The 21,280-nt window shown below is 37.4% G+C and overlaps 1 protein-coding gene across 1 annotated transcript in view; it reads right to left on the reverse strand.

Annotated features, from left to right (window-relative positions):
- The window catches only part of LOC140505813 (sodium channel protein type 9 subunit alpha-like), a 146,665-nt gene that overhangs the window by 117,062 nt on the left and 8,323 nt on the right, over window positions 1-21,280 (reverse strand). The window contains exon 2 of the mRNA XM_072612198.1: window positions 15,567-15,643. The gene's annotated coding sequence lies outside the window, so the exon portion shown is untranslated. The remainder of the gene's footprint in view (window positions 1-15,566; window positions 15,644-21,280) is intronic.

Genomic DNA, 21,280 nt, shown 5'->3' on the forward strand with positions numbered 1-21,280 from the left:
CTATAGAATTGGAAAGCAGAATGAAGTAGACCATTTTCTTTTGTATTTTGTTTTGTTTTGTTTTACAGTTTTTCCCATTCATTTTAATTCTTCTATGCAACATGACTAAGGTGAAAATGTATTTAATAGGAAAAAAAATAAAATATGATATAGAAATTTGAAAAAAAAGATATGTTAAAAATAATACACACAATAAAGCTGAAACAATTTCCCTGATATTTGACTTTTTGTTCTTTCATATAAAATTTTATGATTTTTTTACAGCTCTATAAAATTATTTTTGGTACTTTGATTAGTGTGGCACCAAATAAGTATACCAATTTAGGTAAGATTGTCATTTTTATTGTATTGGCTTGGCCTACTGATGAGCAATTAATATTTCTGCAATCATGTAGATCCAACTTTGGGGTGCACTGTGTGTTCAGGGAGGACCAGTACCTTTCATGTGATGGCTGTCGAGCCCTTTTCAGGGCTCTTTCCAACTTTGATGCTCACCTGCTCCACCCAACTCTCACCTGTGGCTCCAAGAAGCTGCAGCATGTGCAGTGGTCATACCTGGGCATGACGGCATGTTAACTGAAGTTCTGGATCATGGACAATGCTCTCATGCCTTCCCAGCAACCAATGGAGTGAAATGGTTACGTGCTTGCTCCCATGCTTTTTGGCATGTTTTCTGCCATGTTGTCAAATGCTTTCAATGAGGATGAACATGGCATCAAGGTCAACTACCATAATGATGGCAAGTTCTTCAATCTGAAAAGGCTACAAGCCAAGACCAAAGTAGAGGGAGTGTTGGTGCATGATTTTCTGTTCACAGATGATTGTACACTCAATGCAGCCTCTGAAGCTGAGATGCAACAAAGTATGCATCAATTCTCTTCTGCCTGTGCTACTTTTGTCTAATAATTAACACCAGGAAAACACAGGTGCTCCACCAGCCACCACCACACCATCCAGATATGGAACTATCAGTTACAACAAAAGGAGAAGTTTTGAATGCTGTGAATAAGTTCACCAAATACACTTGGTAGTGTCATTTCCAGGGATGTACACATTGACAATGAGGTGGATGCATGCATTGCCAGAGCTAGCTCAGTGTTTGGGAGGCTCTTAAGCAAAGTTTGGGAGAGAAGAGGTATTAGACTGACTACCAAACTGAGGGTCTACACAGCTGTTATATGCCTGTGAAACATGGACAGTCTACCAGTGCCATGCCATGAAACTGAATCGCTTCCATCTGAACTGTCTTAGGAAGATTCTGAAGATCATTTGGCAGGATAAGGTATTAGACACTGAGGTCCTTGCTTGATCTGAACTGCCAAGCATTCAAACTATGCTTCAGAGAGTGCAACTCTGATGGGCTGGCCACGTTATTAGAATGCAAAATGTATGCTTGCCAAGAAGACCATTTTATGGAGAACTTGCATGGGGCAGGCAATCACATGTTGGTTAGAAAAAGCAATACAAGGACACTTTCAAGAAATTTGGATTTGATTATGTGATATGGGAGATACTGGCACAGGACTGCTCAGTATGGCATGCCCCTATCAGAAAAGGTGCTGTGCTCTATGAGCAAAGCAGAATTGAGACAGCACAAAGGAAACGTAGGATGGGCAAATTTTGAGTAACCACCCCAAATGGTCACATAGACCATCTGTGTCCAATCTGTGGCAGAGCATTACGAGCTCATATTGGTCTGATCAGCCACAGTCGTACACACTGAAACTTCACTTTATCATGGTGACATCGTTTTGGTCCTCTTTGAGAACAAAGGACAGCAAACAACCAACCAACCAACCAAATCCAACTTTATGTTGTGAAACTTTATGTGTGAAAAGTGTTTTGTAATTGTGTTTATATAGTTCCTGGGTTTACTTTGGCAGCAAGTATCCCAGACATTTTATATTATCTACGGTTATTTTGAACAGTTCTCCATCTCTTGCTACTTCCCTTTGTTGGTAATATGCAGAAGTGCTAATGATTTAAGTGGGTTTCTTTTATAACATTGAACTTTGCTGAACTTGTTCATTATTTCAACAACTTTTAATTGATTCTCTAGGCTTTTCTAAGTATATTATCATTACCTTCAAAAAGTGAGTTTTGTTTCCTCATTACCTATTCTAATTCCTTCCCCCCACCCTTTTCCTTCTCTAATTGGTATAGCTAGTACTTCTAGTACTATGCAGAATAATAGTGGTGATAATGGACATCCTTATGTCATCCCTGATTTTACCAGGAAGGCTTCTGGCTTATCACCATTACAGATAATGCTTGGTGATGGTTTTATATAGATACTAGTTATCATTTTAATGAAAGCACCATTTATTTCCCTCTTCCCCAGTGTGTTTAATATGAATGAGTCTTGTATTTTGTCAAAATCTTTTTCTGCATGCATTAACATAATCTCATGATTTTTGTTGGTTTTACTATTAGTATAGTCAATTATGCAGCTAGTTTTCTTAATACTGAATTACCTTTCTATGCCTGGTATGAATCACACCTGGTTGTAGTGCATGATCTTTGTGATATATTGCTGTAAGTTATTTGTTGGTGCTTTATTTTAAAAAAATTACATCAATATTCATCAAGGATATTGGTCTATAGTTTCCTTTATTTTTGCTCATTCTCGTTTGAGTATTAGTATCATATTTGTGTCTTTTAGGAACTTGAGTAAGACTAATTATTTGCCTATTTTTTTCCAAATAGTTTAAATAGTATTAAAATTCACTGTTCTTTAAATGTTTGGTAGAATTCACTTGTGAATCCATCTGTTCCTAGGGTTTTTTCTTAGGGAATTCATTTATGGATTATTCAATTTCTTTTTAAAAGATATAGTTATTGAGTATTCTATTTTTTTCTTCTGTTAATCTGGGAAATTTATATTTTTGTGGATATTCATCCACTTCACTTTTATTGTCATATTTAATGCCCTAGAAATGGGCATAATAGTTTCAATTATTAATTTCTTCTTCATTGAAGATTAATTCATCATTTTCATTTTCAATATGAATAATTTGACTTTCCTTTTTTTTTTAAAACAAATTAATCAATGGTTCATCTATTTAAATGTTTTATTTCATAAAACCAGACTCTAATCTTGCTAATTTAATTTTTTTACTTTTAATTTTATTAATCTCTCCTTAAATTGTCAGAATTTCCTATTTGGTGTTCAATTTCTGTGTGTGTATTAGTTCTTTTTCTAGTGTTTTTTAGTGGCATACCATTCACTGAACTACTCTTTCTATTTTATTGATTTAAGCATTTAGAGGTATACATTTTCTCTTAAGTACTGCTTTGGCTGCATCTCAAAAATTTTGGAGTTTTGTCTTGTTGTCATTTTCTTTAATACATTATTGATTGTTTTTATGATTTGTTCTTTTTCCCATTCATTCTTTAAGATTAGATTAGTTTTCAATTAATATTTAATGTATGTTTCCAAGGCCACTTATTGAATATAATTTTATTGTATTATAATCTGAAAAGGATGCTTTTAATATTTCTACTTTTATACATTTGTTCATGAGAATTTTATGTCCTAATACATGGTCATTTTTTTTTATAGGTGCCATATATTGCTGAGAAAAGATACATTTCTTTTTATTACCATTCAGTTTTCTTTAAAGTCTATCATATTTAACTTTTCTAAAATGCTATTCATCTCCTTAACTTCTTTCTTATTTATTTTTTATCTTTATTTTGTTCTGAGAGAGGAAAGTTGTGGCTCCCAATAAGTTTTACTGTCTCTTTCCTCCTGTAACTCATTTGATTTTTCCTTTAAAATTTGCATGCTATACCTTATGGTGCATATGCCTAGTATTGATATTACATTGTTATCTATGGCTCGTTTTAGCAAAATTTAGTTTCTCAGCTTATTTCTTTTAATTAGTTCTATTTTGCTGTTGCTTTGTCTAAGGTTATGATTGCTATTTTTTTTTACATCAGCTGAAGCATAATAGATTTTGCTCTTGCACTTTCTTTTTACTCTGTGTATGTCTCTCTGCTCAAATATTTCTTCTCAACAATATGTTGCTGGATTCTAATTTTTAATTCACTCTGCTATCTGTTTCCATTTTATGGGTGAGTTCATTCCATGATACATTTTCTTCTGTCCTATCTCTCTCTCTAACCCTGTGTGATCCTTCTCTTTCTCTCCTTTTACTGTCCCTCCTCCAAATTTTGTTTTGCTTCTAACACCCACCTCTCTCAATTTGTCTTCCCTTGTATCACCTCCCTATTCACTTACTTCCTCCCTCTTCTACTTTCCTGTAAAAAAAAGATAGAATTTAATAGGCAATTGAGTGTGTACTGTATTCCTGCTTTGAGATAATGGTATTGAGAATAAGATTTAAACATTACCCACCCTCATCTTCTCCTACACTGTAAAAACTTTCCCTTTTGCACTTCTTTTATGAGATAATTTTCCCCAATCCATCTCTTTCTTCCCCCTTCCCCAGGTGCAGCCTCCTTTAAACTCCATTATTTTTTAAATTATACCATCATACTCAACTCACACCCATGCCTCTATCTACATATATGCCTTCTATCTCAATAATGATAAGTTCTTATTAGTAGCAAGTATCATCTTCCCATGTGGACACATAAACGTTACTTTGTCCCTTATGATTACTCTTTATATTTACATTTTAATGCTTGTTTTGAGTGTTGTACTTGAAAGTTAAATCTTCTATTCTGCTCTGGTCTTTTTATCAAGAAAGCTTGAAAATCCTCTATTTCATTGAATGTTCACTTTCTCCTCGAAAGTTTTACTCAGTTATAAGTTACAAATATGGATAAGTCATTCTTGGTTGTGATCCCAGTTTCTTTCCTCTGGAGAATATTACATTCTGTAATTCTGATCCTTTAATGCAGAAGTTGCTAATCTTGTGTGATCCTGAATATTTGAATTGCTTCTTTAGGGATACTTGCAATATTTTATCCTTGACTGGATAGTTCTGTAATTTGACAACAACATTCCTGGGAGTTTTTACTTTGGAATTTCTTTCAAGAGATGATCAGTGGATTCTTTTCATTTCTATGTTACCCTCTGGTTCTAGGATATCAGGATGGTTTTCTCTGATGATTTCTTGAACTATAAACTAGCTCTTGTTTTGGTTTTTAGGTAGTCTAATAATTCTTAAATTATATTTTCATGATCTACTTTCCCAGATCAGTTGTTTTTCTTCATTCTTTTAAATTTATATTGTTTTTTGATGTCTTATGAAGTCATTAACTTTTACTTGTTTTCTTCAGTAAGCTTTTGTCATTAACTTCCGTAAGCTTTTGTACCTCCCTGTTTCCTTTTGGTCAATTCTGTTTTTTTATGTTATTTTCTTTAGTATTTTTGTTCATTATTTAATAAACTGTTGACCCTTTTTGCATGATTTTCTTATATCACTCTGGTATATTTTCCCATTTTTTCTTCTACCTTTTCTATTTGATTTTTTTAAAAAAATTTATTTATTTAACTTTTAACATTCATTTTCACAAAATTTTGGGTTCCAAATTTCTCCCCACTTGTCCCCTCCCCCACCTCAAAACACTGAGCATTCTAATTGCCCCTCCCTTTCCTTCTCCCCATCTTCTCTTTTGTCCTGTAGGGCCAGATAACTTTCTATACCCCATTACCTGTATTTCTTATTTCCTAGTAGCAAGAACAGTATTTGACAGTTGTTCCTAAAACTTTGAGTTCCAGCTTCTCTTCATCTCTCCCTCCCCACCCATTCCCGTTGGGAAGGCAAGCAATTCAATATAGGCCATATCTGTGTAGTTTTGCAAATGACTTCCACGATAGCCATGTTGTATAAGACTAACTATATTTCCCTCCATCCTATCCTGCCCCCCATTGCTTCTATTCTCTCTTTTGATCCTGTCCCTCCCCAAGAGTGTTGACTTCAAATTGCTCCGTCCTCCCATTGCCCTCCCTTCCATCATCTCCCCCACCCTGCTTATCCCCTTCTCTCCCACTTTCCTGTACTGTAAGATAGGTTTTCATACCAAAATGAGTGTGCATTTTATTCCTTCCTTTAGTGGAATATGATGAGAGTAAACTTCATGTTTTTCTTTCACCTCCCCTCTTTTTCCTTCCACTAAAAAGTCTTTTGCTTGCCTCTTTTGTGAGAGACAATTTGTCCTATTCCATTTCTCCCTTTCTCCTCCCAATATATTTCTCTCTCACTGCTTGATTTCATTTTTTTAAAGATATGATCCTATCCTATTCAATTCACTCTGTACTGTGTGTGTGTCTGTGTGTGTGTGTGTGTGTGTGTGTGTGTGTGTGTGTAATCCCACCAACTACCCAGATACTGAAAAGTTTCAAGAGTTACAAATATTGTCTTTCCATGTAGGAACGTAAATAGTTCAACTTCAGTAAGTCCCTTATGACTTCTCTTTGCTGTTTACCTTTCTATGCTTCTCTTCATTCTTGTGTTTGAAAGTCAAATTTTCTTTTCAGCTCTGGTCTTTTCATCAAGAATGGCTGAAAGTCCTCTATTTCATTGAAAGACCATTTTTTCCCCCTGAAGTACTATACTCAGTTTTGCTGGGTAGGTGATTCTTGGTTTTAGTCCTAGTTCCTTTGACTTCTGGAATATCATATTTCACACCCTTTGATCCCTTAATGTAGAAGCTGCTAGATCTTGTGTTATCCTGATTGTATTTCCACAATACTTGAATTCTTTCTTTCTAGGTGCTTGCAATATTTTCTCCTTGACCAGGGAACTCTGAAATTTGGCCACAATGTTCATAGGAATTTCTCTTTTGGATCTCTTTCAGGCGGGGATCAGTGGATTCCTTGAATACTTATTTTGCCCTCTGGTTCTAGAATATCAGGGGAATTTTCCCTGATAATTTCATGAAATATGATATCTAGGCTCTTTTTTTGATCATGGCTTTCAGATAGTCCTATAATTTTTAAATTGTCTCTCCTGGATCTATTTTCCAGGTCAGTTGTTTTTTCCAATGAGATATTTCTCATTATCTTCCATTTTTTCATTCTTTTGGTTTTCTTTTGTGATTTCTTGGTTTCTCATAAAGTCATTAGCCTCCTTTTGTTCCATTCTCATTTTGAAACAACTATTTTCTTCAGTGAGCTTTTGAACCTCCTTTTCCATTTGGCTAATTCTGCTTTTGAAAGCATTCTTCTCCTCATTGGCTTTTTGAACCTCTTTTGCCAATTGAGTTAGCCTATTTTTCAAGGTGTTATTTTCTTCAGCATTTTTTTGGGTCTCCTTTAGCAAGGTATTGACCTGCTTTTCATGCTTTTCTTGCATCTCTCTCATTTCTCTTCCCAGTTTTTCCTCCACCTCTCTAACTTGATTTTCAAAATTCTTTTTGAGCTCTTCCATGGCCTGAGCCCACTGAATATTTATTTTGGATGTTTGGGATACAGAAACTTTGACTTCTATGCCTTTCCCTGATGGTAAGCATTGTTCTTCCTCATCCAAAAGGATGGGAGGAGACACCTGTTCACCAAGAAAGTAACCTTCTATGGTCTTATGTTTTTTCCCTTTTCTGGGCATTTTCCCAGCCAGTGACTTGACTTCTGAGTGTCCTTTCCCCACCTACCTGGCCTCCAGATCTGCCCAGCTAGGGCTTGGGGTCTGAGATTCAAATGCTGCTTCCCAGCCTCAGGGCTTTTGGTGGGGGCAGGGCTGCTATTCAGTGTGAGATTAAGTTTAGGTGCAAGTGTGGGGGCAGAGCAGCCACCCGGGACTTAGTTTCCTCAGGGGGTTTATGCTGAGACCTTCAAACATGGTTCCAGGCTCCTGACTGCTTTGGGAGCCCCTGTTTGTTGCTGCCTCTGCTGCTGCCTCCCAAGGGGGCCTGAGTCATGGGGACACCCTGCTCCCCTCCCCGCAAGCTAAAAAGACCCTCTCACTGACCTTTGGCACCTGTGGGTTGAGGGACCTATGCTGCTGCTGGAGATTCTGTCCCTGAAATCTGCTTGGATCTGCTCCCCTGGCTAAGGCAGGGCTGGGCTCTGCTCTGGGTCTGGTGCGTGACGGACCTTTCATGTCAGTTTTTCAGGTCTCTCTGGAACAGAAATCTCCTCCAATCCATTGTTCTGTGGCTTCTGCTGCTCTAGAATTTGTTGGGAGTTCTTCTTTACAGGTATTTTATGGGCTGTGGGTTAGGAGCTAGCATATGTGTATCTTTCTACTCTGCTATCTTGGCTCCTCCCCCTCTATCTGATTTTTAAAAATCCTTCCCTGAACCCTTCCAAGGAATTCTATTTTTTTGTTTTGCTCCTGTGACAAATTCACATTTTTCTTTGAAGCTTTGCATGCAGCTGTTTTGACTTCATTATCTTCTTGGTTTGTGTCTTGATCTTTCCTGTTGCTGTAGTAACTTTCTATAATTAGGTTCTTCTTTTTCTATTTTCTCATTTTCCCAGAGTATTCCTTGACTTCCAACTTTATGTTAAAATTGGGCTCTGTCCCTGTGTTGGGGGACATTACCCCAAACTTTAAGTTTTTCATGTTTCTGTTTTCAGAGCTAATTCTGGGGTTCTGTAAGTTTTCAGTGCTTCCACAATTATACGCTCTAAAGAGGGGTGTGTTCATTACTCTCCTGGTCTGTGCTCTGATCTCTGAGCAACCAAAAGAACTCTTCTCTGCCCTGGACCAAGGCCCCTACACTCCTGCCCTTACAAGTGCTAGTGAGCTAGTGTTCCTCTTATCTCTAGGACTGAGACCTGGAACTGTGGATAGGCAATGTGACAGAGTCTTGAACCTAGTGCCAGAAAAATGTCCCCTGTAATCTCCTTCTGACCAGTTATCCAACCCATTTACTTTCTATAGGTGGACAGCTCTTAAAGATGATGTTGATGCTTCTGATAAGTTGCACTCAAGGCTTACTACTTACTACTCAAGCATCCCAGAGCACAGGGCCTACCTACAGTGGGCTCCAAGTCTGACCCCCAGTCCACTAATACACTAATTCCTGCAACCTTCTAAGTTGTTCTGCACTGAAAATTGTTTCATCCCAACAATTTTTAGGTTCTGCTGTTTTCAATTTTTATTTGAAGTGTATTTTGAAGTTTTCTGGAGGGGAATTTGGGAGATCTCAGATGAATTCCTGCCTTTACAGTGCCATTTCATCTCCATTACCCATTCTATCACAATTTTAAGTAAGAAGTAATGGCTCTACCAGAAAAAACTTCTCAAAAGTTGAGTAAAAAATGCTCTATCAATCTTTTTAAGGGATGATTATAGTTTCATCATTTAAATTGGAAAAAACAAAGAAACAGAATTAAGAAACAATAATATTGATTTTATATTTTTAAACAAAATTCTGGCAGAAACACATAACAATTTATGTGTAAATCATACACTATGTTCCTACCTTGCATCTATTCATGGGATATAATTATCTAGGGACATAATTATCATAATCATATTTTTTTACACAACACTCCAAGTCATATGATTATATTAATAGATGTAGATAAAGCTTTTGAAAAAAAAAAACACATCCTTCATTCATATTAAAAAACAAACTACAAAGCAAAGGAACGGAACATATGTATGCATATATTAACATGTGATATTTAATTACTATATAATATAACAAGTATCTATCTTAATTCCCTTATGAAGAATGAAGTTATCATTAAGACAAAGTAAGGATATACCACTTATGCTTTTGGGAGAGAGAGAATTGTAGAAGACAACTGGATAAAATGCAGTTCCCTGATATAACCACACAGGACTTCTAAGCCAGAATAAAGTCTCTTTCCCAGAATAATTTCCTTCACTTCAAGTGGGCAGTAGTATACTTTTTCAAAAGTATTGCAACAATTCTTCCTCTACTAACACTAACATAAATGGTTTCCAATGTGCTTCTTTGTTTTGGTTTCTAGATTTCTTTACATACTTATGTCTTCTTAATATCCAGAGCTATTACAATGGCCCTTATGTATTGTTCTAAATAGAGTATACCCATCTATCAACATATTTCAGAAATGAGTTTTGTATCAGGACCATATGAATTCTAAATTTTTTCCATATTTTATCATATGTTTCTGCCAAATTTTACCCATACTACTTGTATAAAGACATTTGAAGCCACAAATTTTATTGTTGACTTCTTGTATATAACCTCTTTAAAATTATGAGTTCTTTCTTTACTTTCCAGTTTTCTCTTATATATCAGATACTCTGCTCTATCCAGTGTACTTTAAAGTGTTTTGCTCAGATTTTCAGGTCTTCAGGCAAATGTATTTTCCTATCCCTTGTCACAGGCCTTCTATTACTGGTTAAGAGCTTATCATATCTGTATTTTAGACTGTAATACAGAAAGCCACATTCCATTCTCAGACACCATCCTATATAAAAGTCAACTATACAAATACGACTATGCCAAAGCTCCTATTTTTAATTAGTAGTAATTATATCACCACTTGCACTTAAGGTCAACTACTTCTTGCCCAAGGCTTCAAAATCTCTAGCAAAGTTCTCTAAGTTTCTCCATGAAATGATAACAAAGAATATAAGGTAGGCTAATTAAGGACAGTGGCTTGTACCTCAAATATGAAGACAAATATGGCATATTCCCTGAAGGTTGCCAACATTTGATTCTTATGCTTTCTAGGTCTCAAGACACCTTTTGGGATTTCCTTGAAAAAAGAAAATGTTTGTTTCTCTGTGTTCACCACTGGGCTCTCGGTTGGCAAGGGCACATTTCATTTTTCTCCTTACCTGCTAAGTGATCAGCAATTTAGCAGATATTAACAACTAACCATTAGTTTATCTGGATTTGAGCCCAGCCCCTTTCAACAGTCACTAGGGTTCAAAGAGACATTCATTATATTCCAAAATCTTACATGCATTTGTTCTTGAATGATGAAAACAAAATTTCATTACAAGATAATGTCTTTCCACTGCCATACTGAGGCAAATAGGTCCGATGAATGTTAAAAGACAAAAATTATGTTTCTTTACCAAACAGAATGATCAAATGATGACATGACTGCAGCATTTTCATGTCTCTTCTGCCAAATGACTAATGTATATTTTATCATTTTATCTAATGGATGTTACTGTACAAGCTCCAGGTATCCATTATGAAAGCTCTTCCTCTGACAAAGCATAATTCTCTAATTTTATTTCCTGACTTTGAGATTAGAGTGAATCATCCTGACAAAAAATTCCTCAGTGGATCATCAGTCCTTCCTACGGACAGGTTATAGAAGGAAAATTATCTCCAGTGTTGGAGATGCTGAGAATATAGAGAAAAGAAAAATGAAATTTAGGGTGTTAAAAGTCTTCAACCTAGATGAACAGCTAATGATCATTAATTACTGATGATCCAGGGCTCTTAATGACTTTTTTAATTGCCTTAATTCTGTCTAGATGGAGCCTAGTTTCCATTTACTGGAAATCTTCCTAAGCAAGAGTAATTATTGAATCACCATAAGCATAATTGTGTCCTTATCAAATTGTGATAGTGCAATGCACTGTGAGGCAAAAGCAGTTTTCAAGCACCTACACTATGTAAGGTCTCATGTCATTAATTACATAGCTACAGTGTATAGAACCTTGATGTTCAGTGCTGACTGGAGTCTTCTCTTGAGTGGATTACAATCTAATTGGGTAAAAATATTAATCAAACAATATGCTTAGAGTGGGTACCATGGGACTTGAGAAAAAGAAGCTAATGATGATTATGAGATATAGGTTCTTTATAAAGCATAATATTGGTTGAAGAATCATAAAACATGCATTCAGCTGTCAATTCTAGTATTTGTTGAGTAGCAGGGGACAAAAAAAAGCATTAAATTTCCATGAGGCTTATCTTTTTCATCTGTGAAATGAAGGGTTTGGATTAGAAATCAGACATTGATAAAGATGTAGTTTGCCACCTCTGAGACCATATTATCAAAAAATATGGACTCAGAAGGCAAAAAACTTAGGTTAAAAATTCCAACCTTTGACAATTATGACCTGTATCAACTTGAGCAAGTCACTTAACTTCCCTGGACTCAGTTTCTTCTTTTGTTAAATGAGAGGGTTATTCATACAGTCAAAGGAGCTAAATCATATCAATCTTGACTTTTTTCCTATAAAAGAAACTAGAAGAAAATTGTTGCTAAATGAAAAGTTGGCCCAAAAATATCTAAACAAGATATAGATATAAAAAGAAAGAATAAAATTGTTTAAAGATTATTGGAAAATATTTGCTTTCCAGCATAAAATAGAATGAGATGAATAACTGTTAGACTCTTCTACCAATCCCTGGGATAAGGAGAAGACAAAAATGGGAGATACATGGTGTTATACTGAGGAGAACAAGAAATTGACCATCATAAATGAATTTCTTAAGAAAATAACTGGAGGATAAAATGGATTTAAGTCAATCCTATGAAATATTTAAAGAAAAATTAATTACAATATTACAAAACTGTTTGCAATAATTAGAAAAGAAAGCACTGTTCTAATCTCTATTATACAAATATGGTCTTGATGTCTAAACTGGGATAAGCATAGACAAAAGAAAAAGAACACAGACTAAAGTCACTAATAAACACTGATTGCAAACATTTTAAATATGTTGCAAATATTATACATTATGAATAGCTAGGCATATACTAAGGATGTGGTCTTTGTTATGCGTATGGGAAACTATGTCATGTTAATAATACAACTATTTAAAAATTTCTATGATAAACTATATAAAGCTTAGGAATAATGTTTTTTCCCTTAATATAGTAAATTATAAACATAAATATATTTTTAAAAAACCTTTACATATAACAGAGAAAAGTTACATGCTTTTCCCTTAAGATCAGGGGTCAGTCAGTCAACAACCTTTTTTAAGCACCAACTCTGTTCTAGGCAATGCTTTTAGCACTAGGAATAATGAGAAAGACAAAAGAAGGTGCTTGTTGTCAAGGAGCTCAATAAGCAAACAACTGTGTACAAAGAAGCTACATACAAGATAAATAACAAATCAACAGAGATAAGGCAATAGGACTAAGAGGGATTGGGAGGAGCTGCATGTAGAACGTGAGGTGTTAGCTGAGATTAGGAGGAAGGTAGGGAAGCCAGGAGGAGCAAATGAGGAGAGAGGTTATTCAATGCATGTGGAACAGTCAGTAAAAATGCCTCAAGCCTAGATATGGGGTATCTTTTTCTCATAATAGCAAGGAGGTCACTGTCATTGGAATTATATGTTGGAATATAAAGTATAAGAAGCCTGGAACTATAGGAGGAAGAATAGTAAAAAAGGCTTTGAATGCCAAATGGAGGATTTCATAGTTGATCCTGAGGTGATATGACAGCGAGCCATTGGAATTTATTAAATTGGAGGATAACATGATTGGATGAAGTCCTTAGGAAAATCATTTTGGTGACTGAATGGAGGGTACCCTATAGTGGAGAGAGACTTGTAACAGGCAGATTAACTAGTAGGCTACTGCAGCAGTCCAGATATGAATAAATAGGGGCCTGAGCTAGGGCGGTAACAATATCAGAGAAAAGATGACCGTATACTAGAAGAAAAAGAATGAGGATGTCCATTAATCAATGTGCTAAAGATCATGATAGAAATGAAAGCTGTAGAAACAAAACAGGAAAGAGAAATTGAGAAAATAAGCATAGGCCTTCAGGGGTGAGAAATCTGCAGCCTCGAGACCACATAGGGTCCTCTAGGACGTCAACTGGGGCCCTTTGACTGAATCCAAACTTCACAGAACAAGGATTTGTTCTATAAAACTTGGACTCGGCCAAAAGACCTCACCCCAGGACCTTGAAGGCCACATGTGACCTAGAGGCTGCAGGTTCCCCACCTAGATAGACAATGAGGAAAAAAATATTGCCTTTTATTGATGACATTTTAATTAGATTCAACCTGAAATTAGTTGAAACAATAAATTCATCAAATTTGTGGGATATCCAGGAAATATACATAACTAATTATCATTCCTGTATGTCACCAATAATATCTAATAGGAAAAGCTAGAAAGAGAAATTCCACTTAAAATAATTATAGATGCTACAATATTTGTGAGACTTAAGTAATTAGAGAAACATTAATTCTTCATGGGGTAGAGGTTGACATAATAAAAAATACGATACTACCAGACTTAACTGATTTGGTCAATGCTATGTCAAACTCCTAAAAGAATATTTTATAGTGCTATTAAAAAGAATAAAACTAATATGGAACAAAAGGTCAAGAATCTCAAGGGTAAAAGTGTTTAAAATGGGAAGGTAATCTATTAGTACTAGTGCTCAAACTACACTACAGGACAATAATCATTAAAATGTCTTGGTATTGGGGAAGAGAGAGACTGACAGAGAGATCAATCATTGGAAGAGATTAGTTCAATAAACTCAAGGACTCTTATCTATGGGGAAAAGGAATCATTATTTGAAGAAAACTGTAGGGAAAACTGGAAAGTAATCTGTCAGAAATTAGGTTTAGACTAACATCTTATGTCATATACCCAAATAATAATGGATTCTAAATGGATCCATGACCTAGACATAAAGGTCACATTACCTTTCATATATATTAATAAGGGAAAAGTAAATGATAACATGGATCACCAAGGATAAACTTAGAAGTGTGTATTTTTTCCTCTGGAGAATGAGATTGTTAAACATTTATAGTCCCTCCCTGTATTTACTATAAACACTGCTTGTATATTTATAGAATATAACAAGAGTACAGCACAAGGCTCAAGGAGGAGGTTATCATGGAATTGGTTACTGTAGGCTAATAACTGGCAGCATTCTAAGGTTGGCCAAGGGCTTTACATATATTACGTCTTTTGAGCCTCATAACACCCTATCCTAAGGTGTTCAATTCTTAAGTGTACGAACTATAATGTCACACAACCAGGAAACTGTAAATAAATGTTATTTCTTCACACCTATCATGAATGCTCAAAGGGTCTAGATTTTTAGTGTTATTTTAAAAAAGATAATTGTTTTACTGATATACTTTGTATTTAAATAATAATCATTTTGATATTGAACCCTCCCTTAAGACAAAGAATATCCAGCAAATATATTCTATAAAGAGGTTCTACCTGTCAATGTAGACTACTCTATGGCTTCCTAGTAGTCCCCAACTTTTCTGCCATAAGGAGGTAGTCATGTTCACTGAGACATTCACTGGCTTTCCAGTTACTCAGAGATCAACTTTTTTTAGCTACTTTTTCACCTACTTTTTTTTCAGAATTGTATACATTTTTCTCTTTACTGAATTTATTTTGGTTTGTATCACCAAGGCAATATTTACAGCACAGATGGTGACTATGAATATGCTGGCAAAGTTCTGAATCACAAAGTATAACAGACTCCCCATATAGAAGGTTGAAGAAAAACATTTCTTCAGACACCAGAAAGCCAAATCCCAACACCAGAAAGCCAAATCTGTCATAGTAATGAAGAAGTCAATACACACTAGCATCACAGGGGACAAAGCCATTCGCAATCTCCCCCCAACCCTGCCCTGGTGCCTTCCCACAAACTCTTAAAACATTAGCTGTGCCTGCCTGTATCTCCTCTCCTCTGCCCTCACTGCTCTCCCAGCTTCCTCCCAGTTCTCCTCCACCCTACCTGTTCCACCTGTTCCGCAAGCTCTTCCCACCACAAGTGACATAGGCTTCCATGTGATTTAAGCAGGTCACAGAGACCTATTAAAGAATGGTAAAGATATTCTCATTTAAACTACCATTATAGTCATATAATACAACTCTTTAAATGTTTCTCTGAATTCTTTAAACCTATCTTTTCTTAACTGCATAACAATATTCAATTATCACTGTAACATCTATCTTTTTTCAGAGGGAGGGGGCAATTGCCCAATCACTTGCTAAGATAAGAAATGCTGTATTTTACTAATACGTAAGACTTTTGTCTTTTTTTCACTTCCTTGGGGTATAAACCAGGGGCAAACTTTTCTCATTTGAGCTGTTAGCAGGGAAAGTGAAACAGTAAGATTTGAACACATTCATTTTATTCATATTATTAAATATCCAATCCAACAAACATTTTGTGTCGTTCATGGAGCACTTATCAAGAGCAAAGGAGAAAAAGCATAGCTGAAGGGCATTAGCCACTACCTACTACACTGATGAAATAACAGAGTAAAGAAAAGTGAAGAAAAAACATTTACAAGACACAAATACATAATATATAAAATCTCATCAATTATTCTAAAACAGAGAACATGGCATCAGTGGGCAAAATACACAGGATCCTGATGATTTCATCATTCCTGATATAGACAATAAACAAGGAGGAGCAAGAGGCACCCTGACTGTCAAGTGTAGAGAGTCCTGAAAGACTACAAGACCCTGAATATACGTGCACTACTTCAGCAAAAACAGGAAAAGTTTAGAACCTATTTTGCCAAGAGAATTAGTTAAAGTTTTATTTACCAGATGACTTGCTTTTTCCCTTTATCATACTTTGCTCTGTTTTGATGTCCCTACTTTTCCTTTACTGTAAATCACCCACCAGGCAAAAAGGCAGCAAAAAAAAAAAAAAAAAAGCATGATACTCCACAATCACATAAGAGCTTACATAATTTTTTTCCAAATTGTTTTCAAAAAGTCAGCAAAAAGTTGTTAAAGCCTCTTTTGGTAGATAGTCAAATTCTATAGTCCCATCCTTATTAAACATATTGAACACAGTATAGCAACATTATTATCCAATCTTTACAATGACATGAAATTTTGGACTATGGTCCTCCCATACTTTATCATATGCATATTCAAGTTTGCCCACATGAATGAAGTCCTTGATCTGTTGAAATAGTCATAAAATAACAGTTTTTATAGAAATAATATAAGTGGTGGTGAAATATTCCAGACAGCCCACAAAAGACTAAATAATAAAGTAGCATTTTTTAAAATCTGACCTCCATGTATGGTAGTAATGTCTTAAGAGACAATCAAATCCAATTCAAAGTATCAGGAAACCACCTTCTCCAACATTAACAGAAGGGAGGAAAACTCTTCCAGCTCCAAGCATATATGAAGTAAGGCATCCACTAGGGATGCTTCTTCATTTTTACTTGGAAACTCAGTCATCTGCTCTCTTTCACAAGGCTCCTGGAATTGGCTTACCTGATACCTATTGCCTTTGGATGATAGGATCATGTTTATTTTTTTTAATTTTTAAAATTATTTTATTTGTTTTCAGTGTTCTATAATCAGTTCCATATATCTTAAATTTTTTTCTCCTCCCTCCCCCTCCTTCCCCTCCACTTCCTCACTCCCTCCTGGAGAGGGCATACAATTTTATATAGGTTTTATATATATTTTCCTATTAAATGCATTTTCACCTTAGTCATGTTGCATAGAAGAATTAAAATGAATGGGAGAAATCATAAAACAAAACAAAACAAAAGAAAATGGTCTGCTTTATTCTGTGATCAAATTCCATAGTTCTTTCTCGGGATGTGGAAGGCATTTTGCCTCAAGAGTCCACTGGGAATTTTTTAAGTCCTTGCATTGCAATGAAATACTAAGCCTACCAGAAAAATTAGGTTCATAAATTTAGAACTAGAAGGGATTGTTGAGGTCATCAACTCCTCATTTTCCAGATGAGGAAATTGAAGCCCTGAAAGGTTAAGAGATTTGCTAGTCACGCAGCCAATAAATTGCTGACAGCTGGTTGGGGCAGTGGATTGAGTGTCTGGCTTGGAGTTAGGAACAGTCATCTTTCTGGCCTCAGACACTTATTAACTGTGTGACCCTGGACAAGTCAATTAACCCTGTTTGCCTCAATTTCTTTACCTATAAAATGAGCTAGAAAAGGAAATGACACACCATACTAGTATCTCTACCAAGAAAACCCCAAATAGGATCACAAAGAATTGGACAGAACTGAAAATGACTGAACAAGAACAGCAAAGTGTCTGATACAAAATTTCAACCTTGTCTACCTTACTCCAAGACCAGAGTTCTATCTGCCAAGCCATGCTGCTGAAGATAGGGTTTCTCCTCTCACTGGCCTACTATGGAGTAGAACAGCCTCACTGATTTCCTCCTATTCAATCATAATCACAGAATTTCATAGTAGGAAGGCACCTTAGAGCTAACCTAATCTAACCTTTACTAAAAAATGATTCTTTCTATTTCTTAGTCCTTAAAGCAAATGGACAAATTTTGAAAAAAATTATGAAAAATGTTTTGGTCTTCTCTAAAATTGGGGAGGAGCCAAGATGGTGGAGTATAAAGATACACATATGCTAGCTCCTAACCCACAGCCCATAAAATTCCTGTAAAGAAGAATTCCCAACAAATTCTGGAGCAGCAGAAGCCACAGAACAATGGAGTGGAGGAGATTTCTGTTCCAGAGAGACCTGAAAAACCAACACCAAAGGTCCATCACTCACTGGACCTGGAGCAGAGCCCAGCCCTGCCTCGGCAGAGCAACACCAAGAGGAGTAGATACCAGCAGGCTTCAGGGACAGAATCTCCAGCAGCAGCACAGGTTCCCCCACCCACAGGCACCAAAGGTCAGTGAGAGGGTGTTTTCAGCTTGCCAGGAAGGGAGCGGGGTTTCTCCATGACTCAGGCCCCCTCAGGAGGCAGCAGCAGACAGGGGCTCCCAAAGCAGGCAGGAGCTCAAATCTATGGTTGAAGGTATCCACATAAAGCCCCTGGGGGAACTAAGTCCCTTGTGGCAGTCCTGCCCCCACCCTCGCACCTGAACTTAATCTCACACTGAATAGCAGCCCCACCCCTGCCCAAAGCCCTAAGGCTGGGAAGCAGCATTTGAATCTCAAACCCCAAGCTCTAGCTGGGCAGATCTGGAGACATGGTGGGTGGGGAGAGGAAAGTCAGAAGTCAAGTAACTGGCTGGGAAAATGCTCAGAGGAGGGAAAAAAGAATAAGACCATAGAAGGTTACTTTCTTGATGAACAGGTGTCTCCTCCCATCCTTTTGGATGAGGAAGAACAATGCTTACCATCAGGGAAAGACATAGAAGTCAAGGCTTCTCTATCCCAAACATCCAAAATAAATATTCAGTACGCTCAGGCCATGGAAGAGCTCAAAAAGGATTTTGAAAATCAAGTAAGAGAGGTGGAGGAAAAATTGGGAAGAAAAAAGAGAGAGATGCAAGAAAAGCATGAAAAGCAGGTCAAGTGGGGCAGAGCCAAGATGGCGGACTAGTAAGATGCACATACACATAGCTCCGAAGCCACAACCCATAGAATGGCTACAGGGAAGTAACTCACGGCGAATTCTGCACCCAGAGGCCACGGAACATTGGAGCAAGGGAGATTTCTGTTCCGGAGAGACCTGCAAACCTCTCGCGGGGGGTCCTTCACGCTGCGGACTGGGCGCAGGGACTGGGAGCTGAGTACAGCCCTGCAGTGGCCGTGGCACCCAGAGGAAAAGATTCGAGTGGGCTTCAGGGACGGGATCTCCAGTGGCCACGCGGGTCCCTCCACCCACAGAGGGACCTGCAAACCTCTCGCAAAAGGTCCTTCGCGCTGCGGACTGGGCTCCGGGACTGGGAGCTAAGTACAGCCCTGCCGCGGCTGCGGCACCGAGAGGTACAGATCGAGCAGGCTTCAGGGACAGAATCTCCTGCGGCCGCACAAGTCCCTCCACCCACAGGTGACGGGGGTCGGTGAGAGAGTCTCTTTGGCGGGTCGAGAGGAGAGTAGGGTGCCCCAATAACTCAGGTCCCTCGGGACGTAGAAGCTGAGAGGCGGCTGCAGACAGGGGCTCCCCAAGGGGGCAGGAGCCTGGATCCATTGTTGAAGGTCTGTGCATAAACCCCTTGAGGGAACTGAGCCTGAGAGGCGGCCCTGCCCCAACTTGACCACTTGAACTTAATCTCACACTGAATAGCAGCCCTGCCCCTGCCAAAAGTCCTAAGGCTGGAAGCAGCATTTGAATCTCAGACCCCAAACGCTGGCTGGGAGGATCAGGAGGCTAGGCGGGTGTGAGGAGAATATTCAGAGGTCAAGTCACTGGCTGGGAAATTGCCCAGAAAAGGGAAAAGAAATAAGACTATAGAAGGTTACTTTCTTGGTGAACAGGCATTTCCTCCCTTCCTTTCTGATGAGGAAGAACAATGCTTACCATCAGGCAAAGACACAGAAATCAAGGCTTCTGTGTCCCAGCCCACCCAATGGGCTCAGGCCATGGAAGAGCTCAAAAGGAATTTTGAAAATCAAGTTAGAAAGGTAGAGAAAAAGCTGGGAAGAGAAATGAGAGACATGAAGTCAAAGCATGAACAGCAGATCAGCTCCCTGCTAAAGGAGACCCAAAAAAATGTTGAAGAAAATAACACCTTGAAAACTAGCCTAACTCAATTGGCAAAAGAGGTTCAAAAAGCCAATGAGGAGAAGAATGCTTTCAGAAGCAGAATTAGCCAAATGGAAAAGGAGATTCAAAAGCTCACTGAAGAAAATAGTTCTTTCAAAATTAGAATGGCACAGATGGAGGCTAAGGACTGTATGAGAAAGCAAGAAACCAGAGAACAAAGAGAGACGAATGGAAAAATGGAAGATAATGTGAAATATATCATTGGAAAAACAACTGTCCTGGAAAATAGATCCAGGAGAGACAATTTAAAAATTATGGGACTACCTGAAAGCCATGATCAAAAGAAGAGCCCAGACATCATCTTTCATGAAATTATCAAGGAAAACTGCCCTGAGATTCTAGAACCAGAGGGCAAAATAAATATTGAAAGAATCCACAGAACACCGCCTGAAAGAGATCCAAAAAGAGAAACTCCTAGGAACATTGTGACCAAATCCCAGAGTTCTCAGGTCAAGGAGAAAATACTGCAAGCAGCTAGAAAGAAACAATTCAAGTATCATGGAAATACAATCAGGATAACACAAGATCTAGCAGCCTCTACATTAAGGGATTGAAGGGCATGGAATAGGATATTCCGGAAGTCAAAGGAACTAGGACTAAAACCAAGAATCACCTACCCAGCAAAACTGAGTATAATACTTCAGGGGAAAAATTGGTCTTTCAATGAAATAGAGGACCTTCAAGCATTCTTGATGAAAAGACCAGAGCTGAAAAGAAAATTTGACTTTCAAACACAAGAATGAAGAGAACCATGAAAAGGTGAACAGCAAAGAAAAGTCATAAGGGACTTACTAAAGTTGAACTGTTTACATTCCTACATGGAAAGACAATATTTGTAACTCTTAAAACTTTTCAGTATCTGGGTACTGGGTGGGAGTACACACACACACATGCACACATGCACACATACATAGAGACAGAGTGCACAGAGTGAATTGAAGAGGATGAGATCATATCTTAAAAAAAAATGAAATCAAG

The sequence above is a fragment of the Notamacropus eugenii genome, chromosome 5, assembly GCF_028372415.1.
Source record: "Notamacropus eugenii isolate mMacEug1 chromosome 5, mMacEug1.pri_v2, whole genome shotgun sequence".
NCBI classification, from domain to species: Eukaryota; Metazoa; Chordata; class Mammalia; order Diprotodontia; family Macropodidae; genus Notamacropus; species Notamacropus eugenii.